Raw genomic sequence first — 21076 nt, forward strand, 5'->3', positions numbered from 1 at the left:
AAATGTAATTGCTGAGCTGAGTCAATCGAATGACATTTCTCACGTTCAGAAAAGGGCGGAGTTTGACCAAATGAGGAGGTGCATCAAGAAAGTTCTAGAAAGCAGGAATAACGATCGTGTGGAAGACTGAAGAGGTGACAGAAAGACTGCCATTACAAATCAGCAGGTGTTTGTCTTTACAAAGTGTGAAAGCTAGTTCTCATATGAGGCAGCATCAAAAGCAAAGAAAAAACAGCGTTTAAGAAGCGTAGGGGTTCACACGATAATGGAGGCAGACGATAATTATGATTCCACCTGAAGGAAAAAAGGAAAGGGGTTCAGAGAAGTAAATACTCACGTTTAGGAAAAGGAACGGAGTTTAATAAGATAATTAAGTAACGTAAATCCTCTACGCTGATTATGATACTGGTAGCAGGGGCCCAGGTAGTACATTCAGCACTAGGGGACCTAAGCAGTGGACGTAGCATTGAATGGCAAATGTGCTTCTTTATTCCTCTTAGGTGTGGAATGTGTTTTTCTTCTACAGGGACTTCTTATACTGGAAACCAGATCGCTAGCCCAATGTATGCAGACTAAGCCTGTACGAAGATATCCCAATAGAAGATTCGCTGAGGGTGCATACATGTCACTGAAGCCAGGCTTTGTCTGCATTGCATATCTGACCAGCAGGAATGGCTTGGGACATAGAACTATGATCACAAAACAGTTGCCACCATTTAGAGACAACAAGCTACACTGTCCTCACCTCTTCCATTGCCCTATTTTAATAATACTAGTCTCCTTTGGAAAGGAGGGAGCTGATGCTTGAGATCATGAAGACACAATGATGAGAAGAATATAGAGAATAAATAGGAAAACAGAATGCCAGATGACCTAGGTGATCACGACGGTGGGAAAAAACTAGGAAAATAAAACCTTTTGCAGATGCATACTAGAACAATTAAAGTAAAAATAAATAGTGCATCTTATAAATTACTCAATTGTTCAGAAAATTATACAAAAATAATTAAAAGGACTGGTTCTAACCCAGCTCCATAGTGCAGTGGGATGGTGGTTCTAACCCAGCTCCATAGTGCAATGGGATGGTGGCTCTAACACAGCTCCATAGTGTAATGGGATGGTGGTTCTAACTCAGCTGTATAGCGCAAAGAGATGGTGTTTCTAACTCAGCTCCATAGCACAATGGGATGGTGATTTTAACTCAGCTCCATAGTGCAATGGGATGGCAGTTCTAACTCAGCTCCATAGTGCAGTGGGATGGTGGCACTAACTCAGCTCCATAGTGCAGTAGGATAGTGGTACTAACTCAGCTCCATAGTGCAATGGGATGGAGGTTCTAACTCAGCTCCATAGTGCAGTGGGATGGTGATTCTAACTCAGCTCCATAGTGCAATGGGATGGTTGTTCTAACTCAGCTCCATAGTGCAATGGGATGGTGGTTCTCAGTTCCATAGTGTACTGGGATGGTGGTTCTAACTCAGCTCCATAGTGCAGTGGGATGGTGTTCTTAACCCAGCTCCATAGTGCAATGGGATGGTGGTTCTAACTCAGCTCCATAGTGCAATGGGATGGTGGTTCTAACTCAGCTCCATAGTGCAATGGGATGGTGGTTCTCAGTTCCATAGTGTACTGGGATGGTGATTCTAACTCAGCTCCATAGTGCAGTGGGACGGTGTTCTAACCCAGCTCCATAGTGCAATGGGATGGTGGTTCTAACTCAGCTTCATAGTGCAATGGGATGGTGATTCTAACTCAGCTCCATAGTGCAATGGGATGGCGGTTCTAACTCAGCTCAATAGTGCAGTGTGATGCAGTCCTGACAGTGACAGAGATTACACAAGTTTGAATAGTGTCTGAGGTTCTGGGAAATTTGGGAGGATTTGAGGGTGAGAATGAGTGGCATCTTGAAGGCTGGGTTGGGGTTTCTTGCTTGTGACTATGTGCTTTTCTGTGGAGATGAGGGAGTATTTTCTGGTTGCTAAGTAGATCACTAGTTAGCCTGTGCTTGGATACCAGAGTTTGTCTGCAATGAATATCTGACCCCCAAGAACAGCTTGTGGGTGTGTCAGTTTGTGCAGTGGTGCACATGACACCACACACACACACACACACACACACACACGTGTACAAACACACACAATAGCACATGTATACAAACACACACACAGACACCCACACACAAACACACATGCATACACACACTCATACACCTTGCCTTGGCTATGACTTCCATGTTCAATTAGGCATATTTCAGTGTTTATTTCCTTAACCCCTCACAAATCAGTAACTCAGAGTGTGTTATATAATCATCAATGCCCAGTTTAAAACAGAAATATATACTTTGTTAAGGATAATCTCACAAAGTAGTTGTACAGAAATTTTTAAAATAACATAAAAATAATTGACCGTGAGGTCCTTACAATTTATAACATCCAGAACACCGCTAAGTCCATTAAATCCAAAAAATGCTTGGCATTCAACAGAACTATTTGCAGAACACATAGGAAATTAAACTATTTAAAGGCAGGAAGGGAACAAAAAGACCACATGCTAACTGCAAATTCACTGAAGAAAGGGCAGTATTATATGATGTGATATCAGAAATCGGTTATAAGGCAGTGTGACTGTCCTACAGCCATAATGCCAGCACTACAGAAAGGCAAGTGTAAGGAAGGCTGTAAATGTGGCGTGTCAAAGTTACTGTCAATGCAGTATTAAAGGCTGTGTCATAGTATTAAAGGCTAGGTCATAGTATTAAAGGCTGTGTCATAGTATTAAAGGCTATGTCATAGTATTAAAGGCTATGTCATAGTATTAAAGGCTGTGTCATAGTATTAAAGGCTATGTCATAGTATTAAAGGCTATGTCATAATATTAAAGGCTGTGTCATAGTATTAAAGGCTATGTCATAGTATTAAAGGCTATGTCATAGTATTAAAGGCTTCGGCATAGCTCCTATTAACAGCCCAAGAAGCTTTTACTCTTCATTCATTGGACAGGGGGAAGTCTCAAAAGTCACTGTGTCAGACATATGTATAACTTGAAATGGATGGGAGATCAAACATATTTCTGACAATTAATATGAATAAAAGGTTGTTACAGTGGCATATATCAACATGGTGTCTGCACCTTTTGTTTGGCTATAAGCAACAGGCCAAGTACTCCAAGGAATTCCAAAATTCCTAAAGCACAGTGTCATACCTTTTAATATCACAATGCATAAATCAGGGGAAAAGCCCTCAAAAAATCAGGGGCATATATCCAAAATTTAAGGACACCCAGTTAGCATAAGTACGAGGTACATATAGTCATTGACTTATGGCCTCCTATTTTAAATTGTTCTGAGTATACCACATTCAGATAAATGTAGTCAGCATTGCTGGATTGTTGGCCTCATGTGCCTGAAGCTGAAATTTATTTATTTAGTGTGACAATAGTGCAGGATTTCAGACTAAACTGGGAGTAGAACCAGCAGGCCCTATTTCATACATGTGGACCTGAGACAGCAGAGTCTATTTCGGACATGTGGGGCTAGAACTGCAAGGCATGTTTTAGACATGAGGCTGGAGTTGCAGTGCCAGTTTCTGACATGTGGACCTGGAGCTGGAGCTGCTGGACTTATTTCTGATATGTGAGCCCAGAGTTGTAGGGCCTATTTCAGACATGAGCCTGGGGCTTTAGGACCTATTTCAGACATGCAGGCCTGGAACTCTAGGGTCTGTTAGAGATGTGAGCCTGAAGCTATAAGGCCTGTTTCGGGCATGTACATGGTACATCTCCATCAGCCTCCTTGATTATCCGACCCTAGAAGTCAGACATGCAATACAAGAGACTGAATGACACAAAAAATAAATCTCAATAAATGTATGATGTCTTTATTTTTGCAGCAAAAGTCAGACTCCATTATTAGTATTAATACACATACAGAGTGAAATGCACACACACACACACACACACACACACACACACACACACACACACACACACACACACACACACACACACACACACACACACACACACACACACACACACACACACACTCCCTGATGTGGCATTAATACATTGTAGTAATCCCATGCATTTCAAGTGCATTTGTGAGTATTTATTTCTCTAGAGGTTATGAAGTAAACATTGACAGGAACATTTTGGCTGCTATTTTTATGTGGTTTTAGGTGTGTAAAGTGGACAGGCAAAATAGTATGTTTTTTTAAATGAATCACTGAATACTCCTCAGATAATGTAGTGACCAACTTCCATGTGGATAAAGTATGCAGTAACAGCAAACACATTTGGCATCTTACATTCTTATTGCTTAAATATTCCTTTTAGCTAACATTAAATTTCAAGTAATGCTATATTGCGTGACCAAGTTAACAACTCCTTATATTTTTGACAATGCTGTCTCCATGCCCTTCGGCAAGGCATGTGGTATGCCTGATTTGAATAAGCTTGTTTTTATCTGGATAGGGTTGCTTTTGGCACGTGTTCCTGGCCTCAACAATGTGAAGCCTTAAACAAGTTTGCCTAACTAAAACATAGGAAGTTTCTCAAGCTTACCTAATTAATCATGGTTCCTAGATTATTATAAAGTAAGTGTCCATCGTTTTGTAAGATACTGAGATGTTATGCCCTGCTTGGAGTTTGTTGTTCCACTAGTGCTTCCTTAGTACAAATTTTCAATAGGCAAGAAGAACCAACATGTGGCATCTACACAGCAGAAGAAAATGTGCCCCCAAACAAGGCTTTACAATGTTTAAGTCTCACTTAGTCAACAACAGGGATTGTAACTCTGGAGTTACTTGACCTAACTAAACAGTCACAACTTAGTATATCACTCATTTTCAGTTGTATATATTTGTCTTTTATTGAGCTTTCACCCTCACTCCTCTGCTCTTCCCAGTTTCATGTTTCTGTCTCTCGCAGGCACACACACTAACACAGTAACACACACATAGACACATACACACACATATGCACCAAATGCGCACAGGCACGCACACACGCACAGATGCACACACGCACACACACATATATATGCATACACACACAGACGCGCGCACACACACACACACACACACACCCTAGACCTTATATTCTACTTACTGTCTCCTCAACCCTCACCACCCGCTTTTCTTGCCATTGCTTGATTCCTCATAAGTTCTGCATTTTGCTGTGTCATGCTTCCTATTTTCTCCTCTTACTTTTTTCTATTTCCTGTTTTCTTACCGTTTTTCTCTTGGTTTGTTTTTCTGTTAAAGTCTTTTTAATGTTAAACTAGTTGTCCTAAGGAGTTTCTGTCCTTTCTTTTGGTGCATCAGATCTCTCCTAGCAGCTATGTATACCATATTTGAATATGTCAAATGTTACTCTAACGTATATCCCATATCTGACTCCTCTGTGATTCTGCATACTCTGCTGATTCAGTTAGTGTGCATGTTTGCTGTTGATACATTTGCAGTTATTTATTTATAGCACTGCCACAAAGCCGTGTCTGGATTCATTATATGTTATGCATGCTGTGTTAATCCTGGTGATGTACCAAAGATCAAAGTACAGTTGCCACTAGACACATTTTGCACGTAGAAATGTCCTCAGTTGCTGATTACTTATGGTTCTTATACGTATCTATTGTCTTTTTCATTACCAATGTCTCGATATTACTGTGTGTTTTCTCATTAGTGTGCTTATGAAAATTATATTGTATTGTGGATATAGTTTTCTAAACATTTTGTCCTGTTATCTTTGTGACCATCTGGCCTAAGTAATTATTGACCCATTTGTTTCCCTTTCTCTCCAGCATCCAAGGACAGACGGAGAGGAAGATGAGAGCCGGGGAGTGGAGACTTTATGTGGTAGAGCTAGGAGGTTTTATATAATAATAATTCCCTCATGGTGGTGAAAGGTGCATTATCAAAGTAGCACCTACAGGCATAGCCCAGTAGTAAGTGCCTACGTCTACTCACACTGAGTCTAGATACAATGGTCAGCCTGCTGAAGCTGAAAGGTTCACCCTTAATCCATTTCCTTCTACTTGCTGTATCATTCATTCAACAGACCAAACTACTTCCCTCCCTCCAAGATGATGGAGCCCATATTGGCTACTTGCCTCCATCCCCCTGGTTGACTGTTTAATGACATCATGTGTTTTTTTCCTGAAGCTTGCTGTTGCCCTCAGGCTACCCCAGCAGAACTATTCATCAGTCCTTCATTCTCCCATCTCAGTTTTGGTTACCATACCACTAACTTGGTGTGTACTATTACCAGAAGAGTCCTCCCTGTGCAGGGAAGAAGGACTCTAGGCTATTAAGGCTTGAGTCTTCTCCTCATACCAGATGATGGCAAGAGCATACTTCTAATAGAGTTCCACCACATTGGGGATCGGGGTCGATTTTATATCCTTATTATTCTTTGCAGATATTTGCAATTATACCTGCAGAGCTGTGCATGCAGACTCCAGTGTAAGCAGAGCAAAGAGGCTGCTGAATTATTTTCAGTCACAATGGGCTGCATTGTGTCTCCATTACATTCCTGTCAGGGAACAATGAATAACTACCAATCCTGCCACCTTCTACCAGAGCAGGAGAAATGGCCATTGGTTACTCATGCCTAACCTCTCCAGCTGACTTTTCACCTTTCTGGGTTACTAGTCACTTCTGTGTCAGTGAAGGCATAGAGAAATACTGTACTCTTGCACCAGTAGTCACCTGCCCAGTATCCAGGCCTACTACTGGAACCAATTTCAACTGGGATTTAATTAGAACTTTGTCCTTCTGTACCAAGTAAGTGCTTATATTGTGCAGTTTTTATTAGTACATTTTGTTTGTCTACAGCTTTTCTCCATTAGTCTCCATAGGCTTTGCCCAGATAGACGTACTAATCAACAAACAAAAATAAACAAGTAAATAAAAATCAATATATAAAAGCCTGGATATTGATTAACATTCATATATACATTTGCCCTCTTCAGGCTAAAACTGAAATAGGAGATGCCTCAGTTCAAGTACAAGCATTCTGGTTTCAGAATGGTGGGGGTAGGCACATTCTCTGAGAGGGTCTCAGTGTTGTGGATTCTGAGAAAACAGGACTTTACAGACAGAGTAGTACCCATGATATAAATAAATGATACTCTGTATAAAATATTTTCCTGCATAATATCCATATCTAAACAGACTATTGCTTTAGCACTTCCCTTAGGTCAGACCTACTATCCTTTCTCCTCACCCTCCCTTTTTTATCTGTGTGTATATAAGTTATATATACTAGAATATGCAGTAGTGCTATGAACTCCAATGTTGTTTTTGTTAACTGTGCTTTGTAACTGTTTTAGAATTCCTCTTTAAATGTATTACACTACAGATATGTTGCCTTAAATGTATTATGTTGTATCCTTTGGTGTGCTACTTTGCATCACTGGGCTGTGACAAACAAATAAACAAACATAAAAATAAATACATCAACAGGCATCTCTGACGAAGAGCTTCATGATACATCGTGTGAGTGTAAGGATAGACACATGCCTGTGTGAGAGTGTTCATGTGTGTCTGTGCAGCTGAGTGGAGATGGAGGGTAAGTTTAGGGGTTTCAATATTCAGCAGTTCAGAGGTATGACCACTCACACCTCAATGTGAGTCTAACTCACACAGCTGAAATACTCTTCCAGATGGGGAGGCTTAATGCACTTCGAATTAAAGTGCCGTCCATAAATCAGATTTGAATGATTTTACCATTCAATGTTTACCATTCTGTTTCATCAAATACAAGAGCAAATCCATGAAGGACATGAAGGTGCTCAGCTACTGGAAACGTTTCAAGCTGCCTGGAGGCAATCATCTAATTTCCACTTTAACAACAAGCCTCCTGTTCTAATACATGCGCAGACAAACCTGGTCCTTGAATCACAGCATCTTCTATAGGTTCACAGGGCTCAAGCATACACACCCCTGTGAGCTGAAATGGATTTATCAAAAACAGCTTCATAGTTATGTGTCCAGTCTTTAGTCAGTTGTCCTTAGAAGTCTAATTTCAATGTCATTTACAGGCAGCATTGTTAAAGGAGAAAAAGTTATTGCAGTGTGGTGACCAAAACTAAGTGCAACATAATGTAAATAACAGGTCATCTGATTGTTTACCATCCTCAAGAATACATGACTCCGGCCATCATATGGTGTACATCTCTGTGGAACATTTGTATTCTTTCTTATCGGCTATCTATCTCGATAGCTATCTATTGCATTTATCTATGTCTGTCTATCTATCTATAAATGCATATTAAAGAAATGGGCTCAGAAATCTAAACTTCCTGTGCAGACAACAGCAGTGTCTAAAATATGTTCAGGGCACCTCTAAAAGAAATACCTCAACAAAGGACTGTTGCTGTTCCCCCCACACCCCCTAACTATATATACTAACTCCAGGATTGCACTACAGTGGGGAAAAGGGCATAGTAGTGGCAGCGTGTAGACTATTGTAAGGTAAGTGAAAGGTATATGCCATTTTCCCCACTGTAGTGCGATCCTGGAGTTAGTATACTGTATATAGTTGGGTGTGGGGGGCACAGCCCCCCCACATTGGGGGGTGTGGGGGCCTAGCCCCCCCCACCTAGTCTGGTTTTATATGTTCCAGTTTACAATTTAGTATGTTGAAATTCAGTATTATGGGTTTCAGTTTTATGGGTTTCAGTCAAGTGACTTTTCAGTATTTTAAAATATCACTTGTATGGTGCGGCCATGGTGGTGCAGTGGTTAGAGTTGCCGCCTCACAACAAGAGGTTCTCCAGTTCACTCCTCGGCTGGGGTGCCTTCTGTGCGGAGTCTGCATGTCCACCCTGTGGTCGCGTGGGTTTCCTCCGGGTGCTCCGGTTTCCTCCCACATCCCAAAGACATGCTGTAGGTGGATTGGACACTCTAAATTGGCCCTAGGTGTGAGTGTGTGCGTGTGTGCCTTCTGTGGAAGGTTGGGCACCGAGTTGGCAACTCGACACCGTAAAACACCACTGCCAATCATGAGCAGACAGTGATCCACTGTGGCGACCCCTAACTGGGAAAAAGCCAAAAGAAGAAGAAGGAGGAGGTCTCAGTCAAATGAGTTTCAGTCAAATGAGGTTTCTATCATATGATAGGGATCCATATATACATATCTATATCTATCTATATATATATATATATATATATATATATATATATATATATATATATATATTTATTGACATTTGTTGAGTGGGTTAGTCTGACTGGGGAGATGCCCATTTTCACTGGAGACCCAAGGAGAAAAGCTTCAAAAGAATAATTACAAGTAATATGCAACAAGTACCTTAAGTAAGATGGTCTAACGCACAGTGTAACAATAATTACTACCTTAAGTAAGATGGTCTAATGCACAGTTTAACAATAATTACTACCTTAAGATGGTCTAACGCACAGTTTAACAATAATTACTACCTTAAGTAAGATGGTCTAACACACAGTCTAACAATAATTACTACCTTAAGTAAGATGGTCTAATGCACAGTTTAAAAATAATTACTACCTTAAGTAAGATGGTCTAATGCACAGTTTAACAATAATTACTACCTTAAGTAAGATGGTCTAACGCACAGTTTAAAAATAATTACTACCTTAAGTAAGATGGTCTAATGCACAGTTTAACAATAATTACTACCTTAAGTAAGATGGTCTAACGCACAGTTTAAAAATAATTACTACCTTAAGCAAGATGGTCTAACGCACAGTTTAACAATAACATATTTGTCACAAGCTGTGTAAGGAACACATTTGTCACAAACTATGTAAGTAACATATTTGTCACAAGTTGTGTAAGGAACATATTTGTCACAAGCTGTTTAAGCAACATATTTGGCACAAGCTGTTTGAGGAACACATTTGTCACAAGTTGTGTAAGGAGCACATCTGTCACAAGTTGCATAAGGGACATATTTGTCACAAGTTGTTTGAGGAACACATTTGTCACAAGTATAAGGGACATATTTGTCACAAGTTGTGTAAGGAACACATTTGTCACAAGTTGTGTAAGGAACACATTTGTCACAAGTTGTATAAGGGACATATTTGTCACAAGTTGTGTAAGGAACACATTTGTCACAAGCTGTGGAGCCACTTACTTATAGATTATGTTATGTAGTGTTGCAGTCCAGAATTATGGGAAACTGATTTTTTACATTTGTCCATTGTCAAAAAATATAGTGTGTATATAAAAAAATGTGCATTTAATAGAAAGTTGAATGCTGAGCAACTTTTATATCTGCAGCATCCCTCCTGATATAATGTTTTATTTTAGAGTTACTCTCATTAATTTGCTAAAAACTGTGAGAAATAACTTTTTATGCCTTTATTTGCTCATCTACCAAAATCTGAAAATTTTGCATACCTGAAACACAAAATAAGCTTATAGATAGAGATTCACATATTAAATAGCTGTTACACTCATAATCAACCATTATTGTGTTTTAAAGTTATTCATCTTTGCTAAACATGAAAAAAATGATTTTCTATTTTTATCAGATTGCCTACAGCTATGTCTATTACTTAAAGCAGGAATTTTATAAGCATATTTTGCTGAGTGATAACCGTGTTTAAGGTACAGATTGTTATGTTATCTGTCTTTAATAAGCATTATGACAGTAAATGAGAATATGTGAGTACTGTAGTACTAAATGAGAATATGTGAGTACTTTAGCACTAAATGAGTATATGTGAGTACTGTAGCACTAAATGAGAATAAGTGAGTACTGTAGCACTAAATGAGGATATATGTACTGCAGCACTAAATGAGAATATGTGAGTACTGCAGCACTAAATGAGAATAAGTGAGTACTGTAGCACTAAATGAGGATATATGTACTGCAGCACTGAATGAGAATATGTGAGTACTTTAGTACTAAATGAGAATATGATGTGTACTGCATCACTAAATGAGAATAAGTGAGTACTGTAGCACTAAATGAGGATATATGTACTGCAGCACTGAATGGGAATATGATGAGTACAGCAGCACTGAATGGGAATATGATGAGTACTGCAGCATTGAATGAGAATATAGTGAGTATTACTGCAGTAAGTGAAAATATAATGAATACTTACTGCAACAATAAGTGAGAATAATAATAAGTCCCACAGAAGAGAATGAGAATATATGAGTACTGCAGCACAAAATGGGAATATGATGAGTACTGCAGCAGTAAATGGGAATATGATGAGTACTGCAGCACAAAATGGGAATATGATGAGTACTGCAGCACAAAATGGGAATATGATGAGTACTGCAGCACTAAATGGGAATATGATGAGTACTGCAGCATTGAATGGGAATATGATGAGTACTGCAGCACTGAACAGGAATATGATGAGTACCACAGCATTGAATGCTCATTCTACTGAGTACTTAAAGATCTAACTGGTAAGGCCCTCCCCTTAGACTCTTAAAGCTTGGGTTAACCTTTGTTTCATATCAACCCACTCACTTAGAGCACACCAGAATATTCAAAGTATCAGTCTTTTTTCTGTCTTACTTTTAAAATCTGTATATTAACAGTCACTGGAGAGCTTCTCAGGAATCAGCTTGAGGTTAATGCTTCTGTTTTACTCCTGGTGAGAGAATGACGATGGAGACATTATTTCTAACCACTCCTGAGATTATAAATCACTGGAAAGCCTGAAAATTGCTTCTTAGAAGAAAGTTTTGGATTAATGTTACTGCTTTGCCTCTGGTGTGGGAAGAAACACAGGGACATTGATTTCTGCCGGCCTCTGACTGGGTAATGTGTATGGCCTTTGCATAGCTTCACTGTCTGTTGTGTCCACCTGCTGTAGGTCCTTTCCGGGTTATCTACCAAGGGAAGACTGTCACAAGTGTACTGAACCCAACAACATCTGGGCTGATGCTACTTTTCAGGAAGCAGCTTAGTATAAGTGCTACTCTTTTGCTTCTGATGTTTGATTCCTAGCTGTAGGCAGCTGTGTTGAGACCAGCACTATCTCCTCTACCAGACAGTAACCACCTACAAAGCTCATACACACTAGTCCCCCTTTATCCCACAACAGTAAACACCTGCATGAGTTTGCACTTTCCACTTGACTCTATAGCCAGCTTGGCTGAAATGGGCATCTGAAGATACTGTAACAATTGTCTAATGTTCACTGACTACCTCCTACTAGTTAAAGTATATGAAAGATGCAGTTATTTAATGCTGCTGGAGGTAAACTCTCACATGAAGACACTACTAATAACAAACAGGCTGCCAGTAACACACAACACCACACTAAACCTATCACACACAGTACAGAAAAAGGATTAATACTCTAAATATTGCAGTGTGCATTAAGTGAGTGGGTTGATGTGAAACAAAGGCTAATTCAAGATTTAAGAGTCTAAGAAGAGGACATTCACAGTTAGATCCTTAAGTACTCAGTAGAATGAGCATTTAGTGCTGCAGTACTCATCATATTCCCATTTAGTGCTGCATTACTTATCATATTCCCATTTAGTGCTGCCATACTCATCATATTCTAATTTAGTGCTGCAGTACTCACATATACTCAGTACTCGCATATACTCATTTAGTGCTGCAGTACTCACATATACTCATTTAGTGCTGCAGTGCTCACATATACTCAGTACTCACATATACTAATTTAGTGCTGCAGTACTCACTCAGTACTCACATATACTCAGTACCCAGATATGCTCATTTAGTGCTGCAATACTCATCATATTCTAATTCTCTTCTGTGGGATTCATTACACAGATCAGACCAAGCAGAATGATCTACATATGCTGTGGCTCTCTAAAAGTAACCTATCTAAACCACAAAGGCCTCGTAAATGAGACTTAAGAAACAAGTGCCCTCAGCAAGCACACAACACAGGCTGCACTTGCTTTGACACATACACCAAAGAGCCACAGTGTCTCAATTCAAAAGCTCGTATGCACTACTCACCAGGGTGTGCAAGGAGATAGCCACGGTCAGTTCCCTATCAGGTGACAGAATTTTCCCTATCATGCACGTACTCATTTTCTTCTACCGTGAGTATGTATATGACATAGTCATAGTTCACACGGCTGTAAATTACTTGACATGCACGTCCCTGGACTATATGAGGACAGACATGATAGAGCTCTCAGAATATGTGTCAGAGGCAGGTATGAACCCAGCCTAGAGCAGTGTTTTATCATTACCAAGAATGATACAGCACTACAAACAAAATACTAATTACCTCAACAATTGGCGTAGTTGCTGGCATCATTCAAATAGATATATATATATATATATATATATATATATATATATATATATATATATATATATATATATATATATCAGTCAGGGGGAGACAGAAGACAGTCCAAAATGCTTTGCCAGGGATGGTCTGCAGCCCCCCCATGGCTTTCATATATTGGCAAAACTTTGTCCACCCCCCTCCCACTCATAATACCTTTTTTAGGTGACATCAGTTCTCCAAAGCTTCCATCATAACAAAAACAGAATATAGATAACACAAAGGCATTGCTGTTCTGTGCTAAGAGCCTTAAGAAAAAAAAAATACACTCCTTGCAAGCACTCCTTACCCCAGGAATCATTGATGTATGCCTCATTAGGGAGATCTGGTTCAAGACCATTGAGAGTATCCTATCAGTCAAAGGTATCAACTCCAAGCACTCGTTCTGGCCCATTGCACTAGATGAAGGCACTAAAGGTGGCAGTATCTCCATATTTATAAAAATACACGTCACCCTTAGACTAGTTTGACAAGATAACATTCGGGAACTCCTCCATTTCCAGCTTACCATTAACAAGACCCCTTTTTATATCATGGCTAACTATAAGACCCACACTATGTTCCCTATAACCCATAACTCTTATCTAACTAATATGGAGTTTGCATGGATAAAACTAAGCACCATTCTATTTGGGAACTTCAACTAACCCTCCATTAACTTGGAAATGTATACATCCTCTAATGTGTACGTCCAGAGATTTCTGGACTACATCAATACAAACTCTGTGGGCTAGTTAGTCTACACTACAAACATGGGTGATAAAGACTTGGGCTTGGACCTCACCAATGTGGGACAATTCTGCTCTCTAACAGTTGTAACTCCACCCTTGGTTTAATTGAACCACAAATCAGTCACATTTTTCTTAAGACTGAAGCCAGAGACATCCTCCAGTATCTTGCTATTCAGAAATTATGCCAAAGCTAATCTTCTGAAACTGAGTGATGATCTGGCTAAATTTGACATCCCCTTCAGACTCAGTGACATCACTGCTTATGTGGAATCCTTTACTGCTAAATTCTTGTACATGTGAGTAGCTGCATAAGATGCATCTGTCTCCCTCCTAAGTAAACACAATTCCAAATTGAAAAAAAAAAATAACCTGATATAGCAGAACCTAAATATATACAGGTTGTATAATACATAGAAAAAACTCACTGCATGTAAAAATAAATCTAACTCTCAAGATGCAAAAAAAAAAAAAAGTTCTCGCAAAACGTAATAGTGAACTCTGAACCATAATCAAGCCAAAGCCAGACATTATGTAAATATTGCCACCCAGGCAAAGGACCACAAATGCTTCTTTCACTAAGTTAAAAACCTTGAAAACAATGCCAATTACTGCACAGACCTAATAATAAATGATACCCTCTACTCAGACCCAGAGGATACAGACAATCTATTAACAGATAAATTTAGCTTTAATGTCACCCCTCTCCCCTCCTACATTCCAAGATCTTATACCAACTTCTACATCCACTAAATCTCCCATGAACAAGTCCTCAAGGCACTATCCAAGGCCAAGGACACTGCTTCTAATGGGACAGATAATACACTGGGCTGCTTATTGACCAGGCTAAAACAGGCCCTTTCATGCAACCTTCAGAGCTTAGTCATTGTTAGCCTCCAAACAGACTTTAAACCAGATGAACAGAGGGCAGCAACTGTCATTCCCTTGCACAAAGCAGGGGTGTCAATGGAGCTGAACATTTTTAGACCCACAAATCTGACCAGCTTCATCGGTAAGGCTATGGAAAGGATCATTATGGAATTAATAAATAAGAACATATGCTCATAGATAAATACTAGGCTACCTGACATTTTAAGCCTAGATGATTTAACTTTCAAAGGTGAGAATCAAACTCTTTACCTTGTGTATATGAGGTAAATACCTTAAGCATTACGCCAACCCCCAACCCATTTAACTTACAAACTCTTGACCAAGTTTGCAAATGACTGTAAACTCGGTGTCATCATAAAGTCCCCAGAGGACACTAAGGCCACCAAGAATGCCTTTCTGAAACCAGTAGCTGTTATCAAAACCATGGACTAAAACTTGAATGCTAAAATATGTATAATTTTATTTATTTAACATTTGTTGGCTGAGAAAGTCCAACTGGGACAGAGCCTATTTTTAGAGGAAGCCCAGGAAGAAATGCTCCAGACACATGTCTTTGGAATAATATTAGCATCCTTTGGTAAGCAATAAGTTTCTTGTAATTATCACATTGACAACACAGCCCTAAAATCTGATCCAGTAGTCAGGGACCTGGGAACCTATGTAGGCAAGTAATTGTCCTTTGGTCACCATGAATTCACTATTGTAATAAATTCCTTTTTTATTGCACAACTTATGAATAATGGCATGGCATCCATGTCCAGGGATGTGACCATTCCACTGTACTCTGCACTTATCAGACCAATCATTGAGTATAATGCCCCTTTGGTATGAACCTGTCCAAACATTTTACATAACTCAAGCACCCACAATGCATTATACTAAAAATATCACGGCTCTAAATCATAAAAAAAACATGCAGACTATCTCAATGCCTTGTCTCTGTTCTCAGTGTCTTACATGCTACTGAAGGGCTATCTTTACTTCGAGTACCTTGCTTCAACAGAGCCTGTTCTATCAGACCAGCTGCACATTTTCAAGTATATGTGGGACTCAAGAAAACTGCATCTGTTTTACAATATAAATAGAACATGCTGATGAGACAAAAATGCATCAGAGAGATTACCATTTATGTGGAATCATCTTCCTCTCCATATAAAGCAAAGTACTTCTTGCAGACTATTCAAACAGAATCTGGACAAATAAGTGGGTAGCTGTAAATTCAGCCTGAGTTTAGCACTCTTTTTCCTCATGGATAGGGGCAACATGCAAATGTTCTGCTCATTTCTTGGTTATTTGTACTTACAACATAAGGTCTAAAAACTTCATGGAAATATATGGCTAGGCTTCTAAAGATCCCAATGGATCAATAACCCTGTAAGTACTAAGCGACCTATATATTGAGTACTGTAGCACTGAATGAGTATATGATGAGTACTACTGCTGCAGTAAATGAAAATACGTAGAGTATAGTTGCTGCTGTAACTAAAAATATTTAAAAAGTTCCAGAATGTGATTAGTTAAGCAGAGGGTTAATATATGAATGATGGTGTTGTTACAGTGACAAGAAATGTATGTAAAGATGACAGTGCAGTGGTGATAAGGAACATATCTTGCATTCCACTTTAGATATTTGTTTTATCCAGAAGTATAGAAAGCTCATCAGGCATCCTATACAAATTCTGAAACTGGCATCCTATCACTTCAAAGCTGCGGAGCAAAAAAGAGTTTTTCCTTAAAGTAGTAGATCTAAAAGACTTCTTTATTCCTATGACCTTAGCAAGCTGTAACAAGCAGCTTGTTACAGTTTATATAGAAGTCCTCTCTATTCCTATGACCTTAGCAAGCTGTATCAAGCAGCTTGTTGCAGTTTTTATAGAAGTCCTCTCTATTCCTATGACCTTAGCAAGCTGTAACAAGCAGCTTGTTACAGTTTTTATAGAAGTCTTCTCTATTCCTATGACCTTAGCAAGCTGTAACAAGCAGCTTGCTACAGTTTTTATAGAAGCCCTCTCTATTCCTATGACCTTAGCAAGCTGTAACAAGCAGCTTGTTACAGTTTTTATAGAAGTCCTCTCTATTCCTATGACCTTAGCAAGCTGTAACAAGCAGCTTGTTACAGTTTTTATAGAAGTCTTCTCTATTCCTATGACCTTAGCAAGCTGTAGCAAGCAGCTTTTTATAGTTTTTACACACTCACCTCACACATTAAGTGCTGCAGCACTTCAGCCACAAATGAAATATCAATGCTCAATTGTAAAGCTCAAATGTCCTCCCTGCTTTATAAAGAAAGGTAGGTACTGAACCCTCACATCATCTGCACTTGTTGATCATAACCCCTGGCAGCTTGCTCCCCAAGATATATATGGGAAAAACAAACCAGAAATTAAAACAGTGTATTTGTTTACACTTGTCAGAAATATAGAGAGGCATTGAAACAAACAAACTGTATAAACATATACAGACTACGGGAAATAATCATAGATTTTAATTTTGAGTTATTAAGATAATTTATCCAGGGGTACATGGGAGTGATATTAAGACACAAACAAAGATGGCAGAGTATAAGTCGATAAATTACTTTAGAGCAGATACTAATATTGGCATTAACCATCAGAATAGTATTAAACTAGTAGTAAAAATTAGGCATGATTGTTTATAAACCCGGGCTGTGCATGTATTTTTGTGTGTATATGCATGTAAACACATTGTATTACATTATTTTAATTAAGATCTTTTCACTATACATTAGCTATACATGTAGTTACTTAGATATTTTATAGGTGAGATGTTGCTTTTTAAAAGTTTTGTAATGTAATTGTTTTACACCATGTGATCTTTTTAATGTATTTTGAAAGGCTGGTTGATTGTATTTAGTAAGACTTTGTAACTTGTGCTTTTTATGTATTGAAAAAAAAAGCTTTGCAATTTATTTGTCATTTTGCTATCATCTTATTAAATTGATTGATGGTGTGTTCCTGTTTTTTTTTTTCTGGCTTTAACAAATCCTGTGGAACACTTTAGCTTCCAGACAGGAGGTTTTATTTGTTGCTCCCTGGGGCTCCTCTTCATCCTATCCTAGTTATAGCATGGCTTGTGAGTATATATACATGCAGTAGCTTGCTCAGTGGTTGCTTCTGTTAAGTTATCAGCTTTCATTGAGTGAGTGCCTTTGCTTCACTTAATGTGAATCAGTAAGTTGATAGGAAGCTCATTTGCAAAGATATCATTCTAAGAAGGCTTTTGTTGATTGTTATGGAGAAATTGAAGCTCGTGACTGTTTCTGCTCTGGATTCTGTTATACTCGTATTAGTGTAGCACCAACAAATGAGAACTTGACAATAGAAGTTAGATCAGAGTAACACATAATGCGTACACTAGCATGCCTCTCCGTGCAATTTTAGTATTAAATCAACAGATGTGTATTGGAAGTATCACTGTTGCAGGATTTAAATAGCTGTATTGGAAACAAGCATTAAGTGAATAACAGTCTTTTATTTTTATTTAATTTATTTTATTTATTTATTTTTTGACAACTGGTTACCAGGAAAGTCCGACTGGGTAAGTAAGCCATTTGCAGCGGAGGCCTAGGGAGAAAAGCTCCAAATACAAAGCAAAACAGAACAAGACTTTTACATAATAAGAAACAAAATACAAATTCAACCTACAGATGAAGCCCTAAATCATATACATACATCTGAATAAAGGCAAGTATTCAGGTATAAATAACATGTAGGCACAATAACATAGACAGTTAATAGTCATAATAGCTTTAAAACTTAAAACATAATAGCTTTAAAACTTCAGCTTGGCAAGCTAAGAACTTGGTTATATTCAACTGGACGTATAAGAGAATTTAAGTACCTTTTTATGCACTTTTTCTTTTAAAAAATACAGTATTTAAATTGATTTAAACTGTGTATGAAGGAGTGTTGAAGGAATTTTTAACTGGTTATTCTGCTCTTCAGTAACTTGAACTAAAAGCTAGTGTTGGCTGAATTTTGTTATTTGCTAGTAATTACAGGTGTGGGGGTAGCCACATTCAGTGATTTCCTGTCCTTGCATATTTAAACTGGTGCATGTGAAATAATTCCTGCTTTAAAACTTCAGCTTGGCAAGCTAAGAACTTGGTTATATTCAACTGGACGTATAAGAGAATTTAAGTACCTTTTTATGCACTTTTTCTTTTAAAAATACAGTATTTAAATTGATTTAAACTGTGTATGAAGGAGTGTTGAAGGAATTTTAACTGGTTATTCTGCTCTTCAGTAACTTGAACTAAAAGCTAGTGTTGGCTGAATTTTGTTATTTGCTAGTAATTACAGGTGTGGGGGTAGCCACATTCAGTGATTTCCTGTCCTTGCATATTTAAACTGGTGCATGTGAAATAATTCCTGCTTTAAAACTTCAGCTTGGCAAGCTAAGAACTTGGTTATATTCAACTGGACGTATAAGAGAATTTAAGTACCTTTTATGCACTTTTTCTTTTAAAAATACAGTATTTAAATTGATTTAAACTGTGTATGAAGGAGTGTTGAAGGAATTTTTAACTGGTTATTCTGCTCTTCAGTAACTTGAACTAAAAGCTAGTGTTGGCTGAATTTTGTTATTTGCTAGTAATTACAGGTGTGGGGTAGCCACATTCAGTGATTTCCTGTCCTTGCATATTTAAACTGGTGCATGTGAAATAATTCCTGCTTTAAAACTTCAGCTTGGCAAGCTAAGAACTTGGTTATATTCAACTGGACGTATAAGAGAATTTAAGTACCTTTTTATGCACTTTTTCTTTTAAAAATACAGTATTTAAATTGATTTAAACTGTGTATGAAGGAGTGTTGAAGGAATTTTTAACTGGTTATTCTGCTCTTCAGTAACTTGAACTAAAAGCTAGTGTTGGCTGAATTTTGTTATTTGCTAGTAATTACAGGTGTGGGGGTAGCCACATTCAGTGATTTCCTGTCCTTGCATATTTAAACTGGTGCATGTGAAATAATTCCTGCTTTAAAACTTCAGCTTGGCAAGCTAAGAACTTGGTTATATTCAACTGGACATATAAGAGAATTTAAGTACCTTTTTATGCACTTTTTCTTTTAAAAATACAGTATTTAAATTGATTTAAACTGTGTATGAAGGAGTGTTGAAGGAATTTTTAACTGGTTATTCTGCTCTTCAGTTATTCCCACCCACCCGCCCTGTTTTTGTGTTAATCTTAGTGGCATTGAAACTGCCCGCCCCTCAGCCTGCCTCTGGGCCCATCTCATTTGCTCACTCAACTGAGTGCAGTGAGATCATATTCTGATTTCAGGCACTCCTACTGTGTACAAAGAGAGCATCTGGGAAATAGAAAAAAAAAAAATTAAGCTTATTTCCTGCCTTTCTTGTTAAGTGGTACAGACTATTTGTAGGCTTCTGAGCCCCCAAGCCCTTCTGTGTTTGAGGGAAGCCTTCTAGCTTGTTTTTTTTTTCTTGTAACTAGCCAGTTTTCTAGTTTCAGCACTCAAATCTGTTTCTTTGATCTCAGCACTTGTTCAGAAAAAAAAAAAATATAAAAAAAAAAAATTTCATCTGCTTTTACTGTACTTGTGTTTTTACCTACTTCTTTTTACTTTTGCATCATCTTAAAATACTCAATTGTATTTATTACTGCTTGGTGTAACTCATTCTAAGCCTTTTGGTTTAAACACTTGGGCTTCGGACCAGTTAGTTGTTTTGCACTGAGAGGTTTGTGGTCTGCACTGTTGTGGCAGAACAGGTAGCTTACATCCTTCTAGGTTGAGAACTGCTGATTGAGGGCTCAGTGTCTGTTATTCTAAAAGTGTATTAATTCTGGTTTAAGCACTTGGGCTTTCAAGCCAGTTATTTTACATTAAGAGGGTTCGTGGTCTGCACTCTTGTGGGAGGAGAGGCTGGACTCTGCCCTTCTGAGCTGGGAATTTCTGGTTAAAGGCTTATAGTGCATGCATATCTGAACTGTTTCTTACTGAAGTTGGTGCGCCTTGTTTGCTGTGGCATAGACTGGATTCGGGCCTGCTGGATCTAGCTTTGTTTGTGTAACTTGAGCACTAATCCAGACATTCTCTAAAGTATTCAATGGTATTTATTACTGCTTGGTTGTAACTTGATTAAAGTGTAGCTATCATTCAAGTCTTTTGGATTAAGCACTTG

The sequence above is a fragment of the Protopterus annectens genome, chromosome 14.part0, assembly GCF_019279795.1.
Source record: "Protopterus annectens isolate FY-2018-M chromosome 14.part0, PAN1.0, whole genome shotgun sequence".
Lineage (NCBI taxonomy): Eukaryota > Metazoa > Chordata > Ceratodontiformes > Protopteridae > Protopterus > Protopterus annectens.